The sequence below is a fragment of the Miscanthus floridulus genome, chromosome 8, assembly GCF_019320115.1.
Source record: "Miscanthus floridulus cultivar M001 chromosome 8, ASM1932011v1, whole genome shotgun sequence".
Lineage (NCBI taxonomy): Eukaryota > Viridiplantae > Streptophyta > Magnoliopsida > Poales > Poaceae > Miscanthus > Miscanthus floridulus.
Genome location: NC_089587.1, coordinates 118,153,274 through 118,164,795, shown reverse-complemented (window position 1 = coordinate 118,164,795; position 11,522 = coordinate 118,153,274). Strand labels below are relative to the sequence as shown.

The 11,522-nt window shown below is 43.7% G+C and overlaps 1 pseudogene; it reads right to left on the bottom strand.

The window, feature by feature from the left end:
• Positions 1-483: 483 nt before the first annotated feature.
• On the bottom strand, positions 484-1,458 carry LOC136473389 (uncharacterized; annotated as a pseudogene).
• Between the last annotated feature and the right edge of the window lie 10,064 nt (positions 1,459-11,522).

Sequence of the window (11,522 nt, the reverse complement as noted above, 5' to 3'; positions counted from 1 at the left end):
CTCGACTGATAAGTAGTGCTGAATAAGCTCAAGCGAACATTAACTTCTGACAGTAGGAATTCTGGGGCCCAAAATAACAAGCACAAACTTCAAATCGGTTGTGACAACACAGACACAGACCGCAAACAGCTGATCGTGTCCTGCAGCAATCCAACTCACCAGCAGAAATTCCAACACATTTTTACAATAGCAGGAATGGAGGATGGATCAATGTAGCCGGAAGATGACATAACAATCATTGTGAGCAGAACAAACGGCCACAGAAAGAGTGCTGCATGATGCAATGTTATGCAAACTTAGCATCATTTGTGAGTTCAACACAAAGTTACCAAGACAGCATCTCCTCTGGTTTAATCTTAGTCATCGCCGCTTCACCCTATTCTACATGAATTAGGAACAAAATAGCATATATTCCGTCCATTCATAGGATCATCCTTGCAGTGTTTTCTCGCAAGTTCATAGCTTCCTAGCTGGTCTTGACTCTTGACTAAACATGCCTGAAAATGCTTGATAGCATCTCAAGCGGACGTGCATTATAGCATAGCGTCAGCGGGCATTTAGCAGGCACAATTCAGTCTAGCATCTAGATTACAGAATACAAACACTAACATCATCTAAAGACTGGGAGTGGGTAACCATTTTTCACTGCTCTTGACATCCACAGGACCACAGCTAGCGTGGGCAAGCCCATGGTCAAGCCCTGCGCCTGGCAACGTGTTCCGACATGCGGCATGTTCGCTGGTTGGTTTCTGAGCTGATTTAGACTGACTGGTGCTGATTTATTATAAGAGAAAAACACTGTTGGCTGGCTGGTTTGGGCTGGTTGAAACCAAGCGAACAGGCCGATGGCACGCTTCCTGCTACTCGTGTTCTGCTCAGGTTTTGGACCGTCGTCGTCGTCGTCGTCGCTGCCGCGGTACTGGTTCCAAGGATCCACGCCGTCCGACACGACGCTCCGAGCGACCTCCCAGATAGACTCCAACTCCTTGCCACGGGTGACGGCCAAGCTAATCGTCGCCGGGATCTTTCTACGCAGCCCGAAGGCGACGGCGCCATCGCTGAGCTCTGCGGCGGCGCCCAGAGCCTCCGCGTGCGCGAGCTGCTCCAGGAAGACATCTCCGGTGCTTCTGTCGAAGCGGAACTCATCGAACCTGTCCCTCCAGTAGGACGGCACCTCCACGCCGCCAGCGCGCGCCGCAGCTCGGCGGCCGTGGCGAAGCGGGCGTAGTCCGGCAGCAGTCGGTCGGAAAGCGTGCAGAGGATGTGGCCGCGGCACACCGCGTCGTCGCGCGCCCACTTCTTGGCGGTGGCGGCCTCGTGGCCGGCGCCGGCGCCGGCGGGACAGGCCTCGAAGAGCACGTGGGCGACGCCGACGGTGTGCACGCGGAGGAGCAACGATTCCTTCCACCGCAGGTAGCCGCCGGCGCCGTCCAGAGGCTTGATGGGGAGGGATGCCATCGATCGGAGCACCTGTCAGACACAACAGAATCGACGCATCGTCAGCAAGCAACGGTGAGGGGACTGGGGATGGGGACGGGGACTGCGAGATGGGGGATTCTTGCTCTTCTGCGGAGGCAGATTTGGACCCAGATTAATCATGCGAAAGGGGACGACTTTGACAGGCATTAGAGGGAGGAGGAGGGCGGATGGTGGCGATAGATACCTTGATCCTCGATAGAAAAACGATGTTCTTGTTGATTCGTACTAAGGTTTTGCTTCGTTCTTGTGGGCAGAGCGACCGAGCGAGAACCTGCGCCTTTAACAAGAGCCAGCCTGTTCGCAGTCCAAACCGATCATTCAACAGTGTTTTTCTCAAACGCTAACTAACCCAAAAATCAGACCCAAGAACAGAGTCGACACTGTTAAAGAGCCCTTCGTGACTTGTCTTTTCAGTCACTGTGCGTATGTGCTGTGCCTGAACAGCTGCAGCTACTGCTGCGGCCGGAGCTCCAGCGGTAGCTGAACCGAGAAATAATCCTTTTCTAGTCTACTGTCTACTCCCTCCGTCCATAGAGGCCTGTTTGATGGCGCCTACATACTCCGCAGCGAGGTTGGGGCCGCGCCAAATGCTCGGCGAGGAAATCGCTCGCCAGATTTTTGGCGACGTTTGGTGTGGAAAATGGCTTGCATGGCGTTGGCGAGATGCGGATGTGGCGCGCCTCAACTACGGCAATCAAACGGTTGCCAAATCTAAGGCGTCACATGTGCTGCAGGGTCTGGCGTGGTCCAAACACGCCCAAAATAACTGCTGTTTTTTTTTAATTTTCATGCAATTAATTTGATTTGATTTATAAAAAATATTTACAGTATTTGTATCTCTAAATAAATTTATTATAAAAATAGATTTAACGATCTATCTAATGATATTAATTATATACATATTATAAATATTACTATTTATATATATTTAGTTAAAGTTGTTTCTCGGAAAGTGAAAATGACAATTATTTAGGGACAGAGGAAGTAATTCCTATAAAAAATGACCTAAAACTATAATGTGCTACACTTTCATAATTATATGTTTGGTTCACTGCCATAATTATAGTGTGCTCCACTTTTATATCACCATATCTCGCATGTTATATACTTATTTTCTTACTAAACTTTATCACAAGTATGACTTTGATTTGCTAGACACACTTTTCATGGCAGTCAGTTTGCCTAAGATTTGGCGTGGCAAACTTCGGCATGAACCAAACATGCCCTCAACTTTGACCAAACATATGTAATATCAATATTTATATTATATAATTAATATCATTATGTAAATCATTGAATATATTTTCATAATAAATAAGTTTATTTGGAGATACAAATGTTAATATTTTTATAAAACTAGCAAATTTAATAAAGTTCGACCAACATAAATCACACAACGACACTTATTTTAGGACAAAGGAAGTAGTTATTACTCCTGTGTCAAAAAGGATACAATTTTAAACAGTGTCATGTTTCAGTATGACAAATTTAACCAAATTTATATAAAAAATACTAATATTTATCATGTGAAATACTTTTATAATATATATTTAATATTATAGACATTAATATTTTTACTTATATATTTGATCAAACTTTAGGCACGTTAACCAAGGATACACCTAGAATGCAATGTTTTTAGTGTGGAGGTAGTATTTTGTGAAACCTAAAATCATTAATTGTGAAATCTAAAATTAAAGGAAGTTACTATATTTCAGGTTTCACCTCAAGATCACGGCGGCAAGGCTTCCAAGCCATCACGACAAGTTTCCGTTTCATCTGAGGACAACGTCATCATCATGGGCCTGTGACCCTGGCCCAAGTTGGGGCAAGCTCTAAGGATATGGAGAACATAAAAAGGAAGCCCTTGGATGTCCTCCCCAAAGGAATAGTTTGAGGTCAAACTAGACCCATTTGAAAACATATCAAGTAAGCTTTCCATCGTGTACTCATTTGCCTCAATCGCACTAAGTATGAAAGAGTTATGACCTTCGTAATGCAACAATGTCGGGCTATCGGCGAACTGAATGTTCAACTTTGATGGATTTGCATCTTGAGATTGGTCTCATGCTCCATCATCATCGGCGTTGTTCCTAAGTACATTTGAAATACCAATACTAGGTAGCAACTAATTCTTGGTTTTATCATTATGCAAATATAGGAATAAGCTCACCTTATAATCAGTGGCCATATCCGAAGGCTGCATGTCCTCAACAATGTTGATGTTTCAATCCGGATTTAATTTAGTTGTTAGTTTTGTCATTGTTTTTGTTTGTTATTCTTGCTCGACCCTTCATGGTCCCGTTGCTGTGTTATAATTTTCTCGTTTTATCCAATATGAATTCATCTTACTTTTAATATAATCAACAACTCTCATGCTTGTTCCTTTTAAAAAAAGGGCGTACCCCGTGCAAAGAACTCCCGCTCTGTGCGGGATTTTGGGAAGGGTGTCAGTGGTAAGCCTTACCCTCACATGTGCAATGCGAGGAGACCGCGACTCAAACCCAGGACCTTTCTGTCAAAGGCGATAAGACTCTACCGCTTGCACCAGGCCCGCCCTTCGCTTGTTCCTTTAAAAAAATGTTTAATTTGGAATAGAGATATCATTAGTATAAACTCGTCATTGTTAGATCTCGTGGATGCCCTAACACCTGGAGGGCGTGACATGGTTTCGGAAGGTCTGCTAGTTCTCCGGAAAGGCCTTAGCAGACCGTCCTATAATATAGTGCATTCTAGCATTCAAAATTTGTCATCAAATATGATGCATTCTAGAGGACAAAACCAATTTTGCATTAAATACTTTTTATTTATCAACCAATCACCATTAATCATGTTGATTTTAGCGTCTGCTTAGGAAATAAAATGAGGGTACACGTATCTTTTATGTTCTCTCTTAATTTATCTTAAAATTTTTAGAATACACTATATTACAGGACAGAGAGAGTACTATGTTTTAAGCTTGAAGTTAGGGGTTGGAGGCCTACATATGCCTTCGACCCTGCATGCGTTCCATCATATCAGACTTCCAAGTTCCTTTTTATTTGAACATAACTGGCAGGTGCGCTGCATTTTCATTAAGTAGGAAGCATAGTCTGAATATTTACAATGAAAAGGAAAGAAGCAAAGAAAGAAAAAAAATTATATGATCTAGTGAAAAGCTACTGGAACTCCTGGTGCGCTAGACCGAGCTTCTGTACATCATTGGTGATCTCGTGGAACACTTCCTCTGTAGTGCGCACCTTGTTGCCAAAGACTCGCCTACATCTTTCCTTCCATAAATTCCAAGCAGTGTAGGTTATTAGACATCTTTCCTTCCATAAATTCCAAGCAGTGTAGGTTATTAGACTTGCTCGCTGCACATCTTTCCCTTGCCCTTGTGTTTTGATAATCTGAGTCCACCATTCTTTGATGTTTGTCCTGGTAATTGACAAACCTTGTTCAATGTATGAGAGCCCCACCTATTGCCATAACCTTTTGGCATAACTACAGTTGCCAGTTGGCCATCATGTGTAATTGAGTTTCTTGTCTACAGTGACATAATTTGCAAATTGGTATGTTTGTCCTCCCCATTGGATGATTTGATCAACCGTCGGCAGTTTTGATTGGAGCAATGGACGAACGAAGAAATGACACTTTGGCTCCACTTTTACTTTTCATACCTTGTCCCAATTCTAATATGAAAAGACAAATAAACTACACGTTGTATGCTGAATTTGCTGAACATCTCCCTTAAGATTCAAAGCGCCAGGAAATGGTGTCCTCATCTTTGTGTAATTGAGTTCTCTGCAGCTGGCTCCAAATATCAACAAACTGGTGGAACTGTTCCTCCGTGTTCATTCAGCCAAGTCCACGCATCCACCGTCATCCCTACAATGCTAAGGCGCTCGACAGATTGATTTTTGCGCCATGCCAGCCTGAAGCACGTTGGAGCGATGTCTATGGGAGCTTTCTCGTTTAACCAATTGTCTTTCCAACAATCTTGTCCTTTTCCCATTGCCTAGCGTGATTATTGTGCAAGTTTTTGAAGGTTTCTCCTCAGTATTACCCGTTTTAATTATCAGTCCAGTCCATGGTTCATCTGGTGGAGCTACCCATCTGCATCACATACATATGAGGCGTAGCGCTCTGTTGAAGTATGGCAAGTCCTTTATGCCTAGGCCGCCCAAGGGTTTTGATCTCATTAATTTCTCTTCACCAATTTAGACTGCCAATTCAAACTTCGAAGTTCCTACAACAATATCCCACAATATCCGCGTGAAGAGATGTTGCAACCTTGGCTCTACAATCGTTGTCTTTGCGGAGATGAGAATGACATCGGAGAATTTCCCCTCATCAATGGTATAATAAAGTAACCTCGTTGAAGAAGAATACTCAAACACTCAGCCAACCGATACGTTGTTTCCACCGTTAGACCAAGAAAAGCTTTCATCGTCAAAACGAGCCAAAATCCAGTTGATAATAAACAGGAACTATAGAAACACGCCATGCTAAAGTTGTGCCTTGTGGGTTGGAATAACATGACTACCCGAGCCATAAATCGTACAAGTCAAGTTAAAAAAAACTCGGTCTGCGGTGGGCAGACAGTCTCCGCAACTTTGTGTTTAAGGAAGAAGACATTCTCACACAGGCCGAGAAAACCTCCGAACCCCGTGCCCCGCCCTTACACAGGGGTCTGGTACCCTGTGAGTGGGCCAGTCCATTTATCTGTGCTTTGGGAAACTCGGGACAGGCGAGGGAATTTTTTTTTAACTCCAGCAGGCGAACGAGCGCACCCGTGGGAGTTCGAACCCTGCACGCAAGAGTGCTGACCGGACATCCTGACCATCTGGTCCGAGGAGCCATTGGCAAATCGTACAAGTCAAGTCAAGTTAGACGGTGGAAGTGACAATGATATACATTACAACTTTTATGCCATCAAAATCACAAAATCACTGAGAGCACAATAAACGACCAGGGAAACTAAGAGTATTATATGTGCACCAAGCAAAAATATTAAGCAAATTTCGCCAACAAATCATAAGTTGTGAATTCAAAGATGTCCCCAATATACATTCGGATGGACGATGGAGTAGCATCTTTCATCACACATGGATCATCATATCCCTGCAAGGTCTTATTAGACAACCATGCATTCCTACCATGGCATTCAGGCTAGTGGCTACCATATACTAGACACTATCACCATCAAATAGTAAAAAGTTCAGATCACCATACTAATGACTTCTTAGCAAGGCAAGAAGAAAATCAATCACCTTACTCTAACGAACACCCATCCAAATTAAATAAGTGGGAACAACTCCATCACCATGCCATGATCAAGCCCTATTATTGATCCTCACCGTTCCTGCTACCGTCAGTGGACAATCTCCCAAAGAGAGCTTTAGGAGACACGCTAGTTGAAGCCACACCACGAGCCATGGGTAGAGCTAAAGTGATTCCTGGGTATTCTTAGGAATACCCTACTATTTTGCAACAACACATATGTAGGTATATTCATATGTATAATGACTACTAGACTTGTTCTATGTTTATCCAATCAAAAAACAGCCCATTAAATCTTGCCTTCCTTCTGTAGACCCTAGACACTAGCCCACTTAGGTTTGACACGTACATTGAAAGCCCTAGTTTGGTTTTAGTAATTGACTAACAACTAGTGGACTGATGCCTTCAATGAAGATGATTGTGCTAGGCCCACATGAATAAATTGATCAAGGCTAGAAGATGGTGGAGATGATAATGCTCACCAATAGAAGCAAGTTCTCAACCTTGGAGAGAAAAGAAGGATATAAAGTTAGGAACAAGCCTGAAGGCAAATGTATATCAATAGGGCTTTGCTTTTATTGGCCAAAGTACAATAGAGTACAAAGTCGAGTTTATGATAGATAGTCATACTATTAAGAGTGGAACTCTAAAGAGATTACGATTATCTAGAGCCACCAGGTTGACCATACTTTGAAAATGTTTTAAAAATGCTAACTCATGTGCTGAAGGTGTTGGTGTTCATGTGAAACACATTTGGAGTTGCCACAATTGAAAAGAGCTTTGAGAGAAGGGCTTAGTGCAGCTTCATTGCACTCATTGAATTTATCTGGTGCCCCTGATGGGGAAGCATCGGAGACAAGGCTATGCCAGAGACCCCTGTTTGGCTAACTGGTTGAGCTGTCTTACAGGCCACAAGATTTATCCGGTGGTGGCCAAGCCAAACCATCGGAGCTTAGGCTCCTTAGGGGGGACATGTGGAGATCACTTGTGCACGCGGGAGTTTTGAGCTGTAGAGGCGCTTTCTCCGATGGTGACGTGTGGGGAGAACTGGAGTTTTCCAATGGTGTAAAATGTTTCTACAAAAGATTTTCTGGCCCACACCAGACAAGTCCAATGACGCCCCTGGGGATTACCAGAGAAAGCAGGTTGTAGTGCTTGTGCACAGCGCATCTAGGCTCGGGACAGCCACTAGATTTCTATGATGGTAGTCTCACTGGAGCACCTGAAGATAGGGTAATCCAATATCTATATGACCATTTTAATTTGACAGTTGGATAGCTATTAGAGGTCAGGGCAGAACCTTTTCTCCAGTGGTCACCGTACTTTTTCGGTGAACCCGCAAACAGCCTACCAAAAGCATACGACGCCTAGTTGTTTTAAGAGGGCTATAAATAGAAGAGGGTGTTGGCCATTTGGGCTCTCTTAGATATTTCACTCATACACACTCTCTCTTAGAGCTCAAGAACACACTCCACTCACTTGCTTGACTTGAGTTTGATCTAGAGTGAGATTTAGGAGTGATCTAGCGCACCTTGTGGAACTAGAAAAGCATGGTGGCTGCAGTTTCCTTGTTACTCTTGATGGCTGCTGCCAAATTGACAGTTTGGAGTTGGTTGGGATTGTTGAACACCATTTGGTGATTGTTTGGTGGCTCCAATTGATTGATTGTGAGGGATCTTGTGCTTGCCCATGGGAGATTGCAAAGAGCAACTCTAGTGGAATTAAGAGGCTAGTTGGTGTCCCTTGTTGATTCACTAGGTCATAGGCGATCACCCATGTTGAGGGTCAAGATTGATGGCTTGCTTTTCTCTTGCGTAGGACCAGGAATCCAAGGACTCACTTTGACAAGGACGTAGGTTGCTAGCAAGCAACCGTAAGTCAGGGTAAATCTTGTGTCACTTGCCCCATGTGGTTTTCCCTCTCTACACTTGCATTAACATTATTATTCTTGTGCTTGTGTAGTTGCTAGAGTAGCTCTCCTAGTCGAGTAGTGTAGCTCATGTAGTTGCTTTCCTTGTGTAGCTCAGTTAGTCAAGTAGCTTGCTTGTGTTAGTTTATATGCTCTAGTAGTTGTGATAATCCTTATTACTAGAATTGTTTAGAGGGCTTGCTTTGAAGTGCTAAGCTAGGCAATAGTTGCTATTAGGGCCATCTCTTGTACTAATCACTTGTGCCTAGTATTGTGTCTTTGTTGGATTTTTTTAATAGGCTATTCACTCCCCTCTAGCCATCCTGGATCGTTTCACCCATGCACCCCTTCGGCCTTCATCCAACTCAAACTCATAATCTCGACATCTTCTAATTCCCTATTTGGTGACAATTCCTACATCGGCCAAGGACAAATCATATCCATCCTTAACAGTAGTCCCTAGTACGTGGTGGCTGGGGCTCCTGGTGAGGCTACATGCTAGGTGCCTTTGCACCTAGCAGCTGGCTCATAGGGGCAGAGGGGCGACGATCGCCAATGTCATGTTGATTGGTAAGCCAAGGCTAGGGATGGCATGGTTGAAGGCCTGGGTGGCTGAGGGGTGACGGTAGGCTCCCTACTGATGGTAGCCAGGACAAGTTGATTTGTTGATTCAGTAATTCAATGATTTAGTTGAGGTTGAGGATTAAGTGATTCACTTTGATGAAGTGAATGTTGATTCACTAACTTAGTTGATTTTTGATTTACAGTCTCTAATACAACTTGGTCATATTTATTGGGCAGAAGTTTTGACTGACATCATCAACTACTTCTAAGCCATAAAGGATTGCAAAGTTAGAGCAAAATTGTAATTCTCCTTAAGTATTTTGTAAGTTCCTTATGAAGTATATTCTGAACCTTGGTTTAGACTTTTTTGTTTGGAAGGTGGGAATACCCAAATTGAAAATCCTGACTCTGCCACTGCTTCCACGATATCCACATTTTAAGTAAAGATCAATGTAAGTATTTCCACCCATAAGAATCCTACGATGGATTGCTTTTCACATATGCTTGTGGCTTTTCAAAAGAATATGTTGTCAGCTATGAATGATAATCTAGATAAGAGGGGTGGGAAGAAAATTAAATCTGTTTTGCTTCTTTGCCTCATGATGAATCTAAAAGTGGATCGATGACAGGTGCTGCTAGCCAACCTATCTTTGTGATGTCATTCGACATTCAACTAATGATGGACAAAAGGGATGTGCATAGAGTAGTTAGCCGAAATTGGGCAATTTGTCTGCTAAAACCAAAACAACAAGTTGTGTTAAACTACCATAATACCCTTTATTGTTACACATGTTAGGATTGGCTCTAGGTTGCAAAACTCCTTTTGGATTGGTTAAGCTAGAGCACATTAAAAAACATGCATGCACATCATGCTAGTTAGCTTATGTTGTTTCTATATCAAGTTGAGCCTAGGTTTATGTTTTAAGTGATGTAGTTCATTCCCCCAGCCTCTTAGCCTCATGTGTTGCACACCTTCCATAAGACAACTACTTTGAGATATGTCCTAGGTCAAACTATATTAGGTTTGACTGAATTTGTAGAAGTATCACCAATTAGGACAACAAATTAGTATCATCAGATCGATTATGAAATAAATTTTCACAATGTCTTATTTGATGATGTTACATATGTTAATTATTTTTGTATAAATTTAGTCATAATAAAAATGGTTTGACTTAAAACAAACAACGAAGTAGCTATACTTTGGGACAAGTAGTATAAATTACCATGCAAATAAATAGTACATTTTGTACGGTATAGACGCCACGTCCTGAGGCTGACATGCTCGAGCTCCACTCCTTTGCGTACTACCGCCGCTACCTTCACCTGCGCTCTGTGTTGTCGCCGTTGCCCCGCCCCACCCCATCCTCTGTGCCACTGTTGCCATCCCCACCCGCCCTCTACGTCGTCGCTGCCGCTGCGCCCACACCCACCCTTTGCGTCACCACTGCCATGCCCAACCAACCTTTGCGTCGTCACCACCACCCGTGCCGCCCCCACCCTACCCTCTATGCACCATCGCCCAGCTCCGCGTTGCTGACGAGCTCCGTGCCGCCGGCGAGCGCTACACTGGTGACCTCCCCGCCCCGACGAGCCTCCATTCGCCAAAGCAGCAAGGAGATGTTGCGCTGAAAGCGTATGTTACAAACGTATGTTTCAAGTTTTTTAGAGGTATGTTGCAAGTGTTTTATATTGATGTTGCAAAAATAGGTTGGGATGTTACATATGTTTCAGGCTATACACATATGTTTGAAGTGTATGTTCTAAATATTTTATCTGTTTCAAGCGTACATTGTTGCAAAAATAGATCTGGATGATGCTTATGTGTGCAATGGCTATACACGTATGTTGCAAGTGTATGTTTCAAATGTTTCATCCGTTTTAGACGTATGTTGCAATTGTTTTATCTGAATGTTGCAAGAGTAGATCTGGATATTTTATCTGTTTTAGACATATGCTGCAATTGTTTTATTTGGATGTTATAAGAGTGGATCTGGATGTTGCATATGTTTGAGTTCGGGTAGGTGACCCACGGGTTTCCTATGCGTGTGAAACAAAGCAGACGTGGGTGGTCAAGGAAGGAAGCAGCAGTGGGGTCCACGCATAGGGAAAAAATGGGTGGCACGTGTGCGGCGCGGTTATTCGCGCGAGGCGGGATGGGCGACCCATGGGGTTTCCCGCTTGCGCACGCGAAATGAAGTAACGGTGAGGTCCACGCATAGAGGGTGAAAAACGGGCGGCATGCGTGAGGCATGGTTATTCGCACAAGCTTCGTCGGGACGGACGCCCGCATCCGGATGTCCGGGCG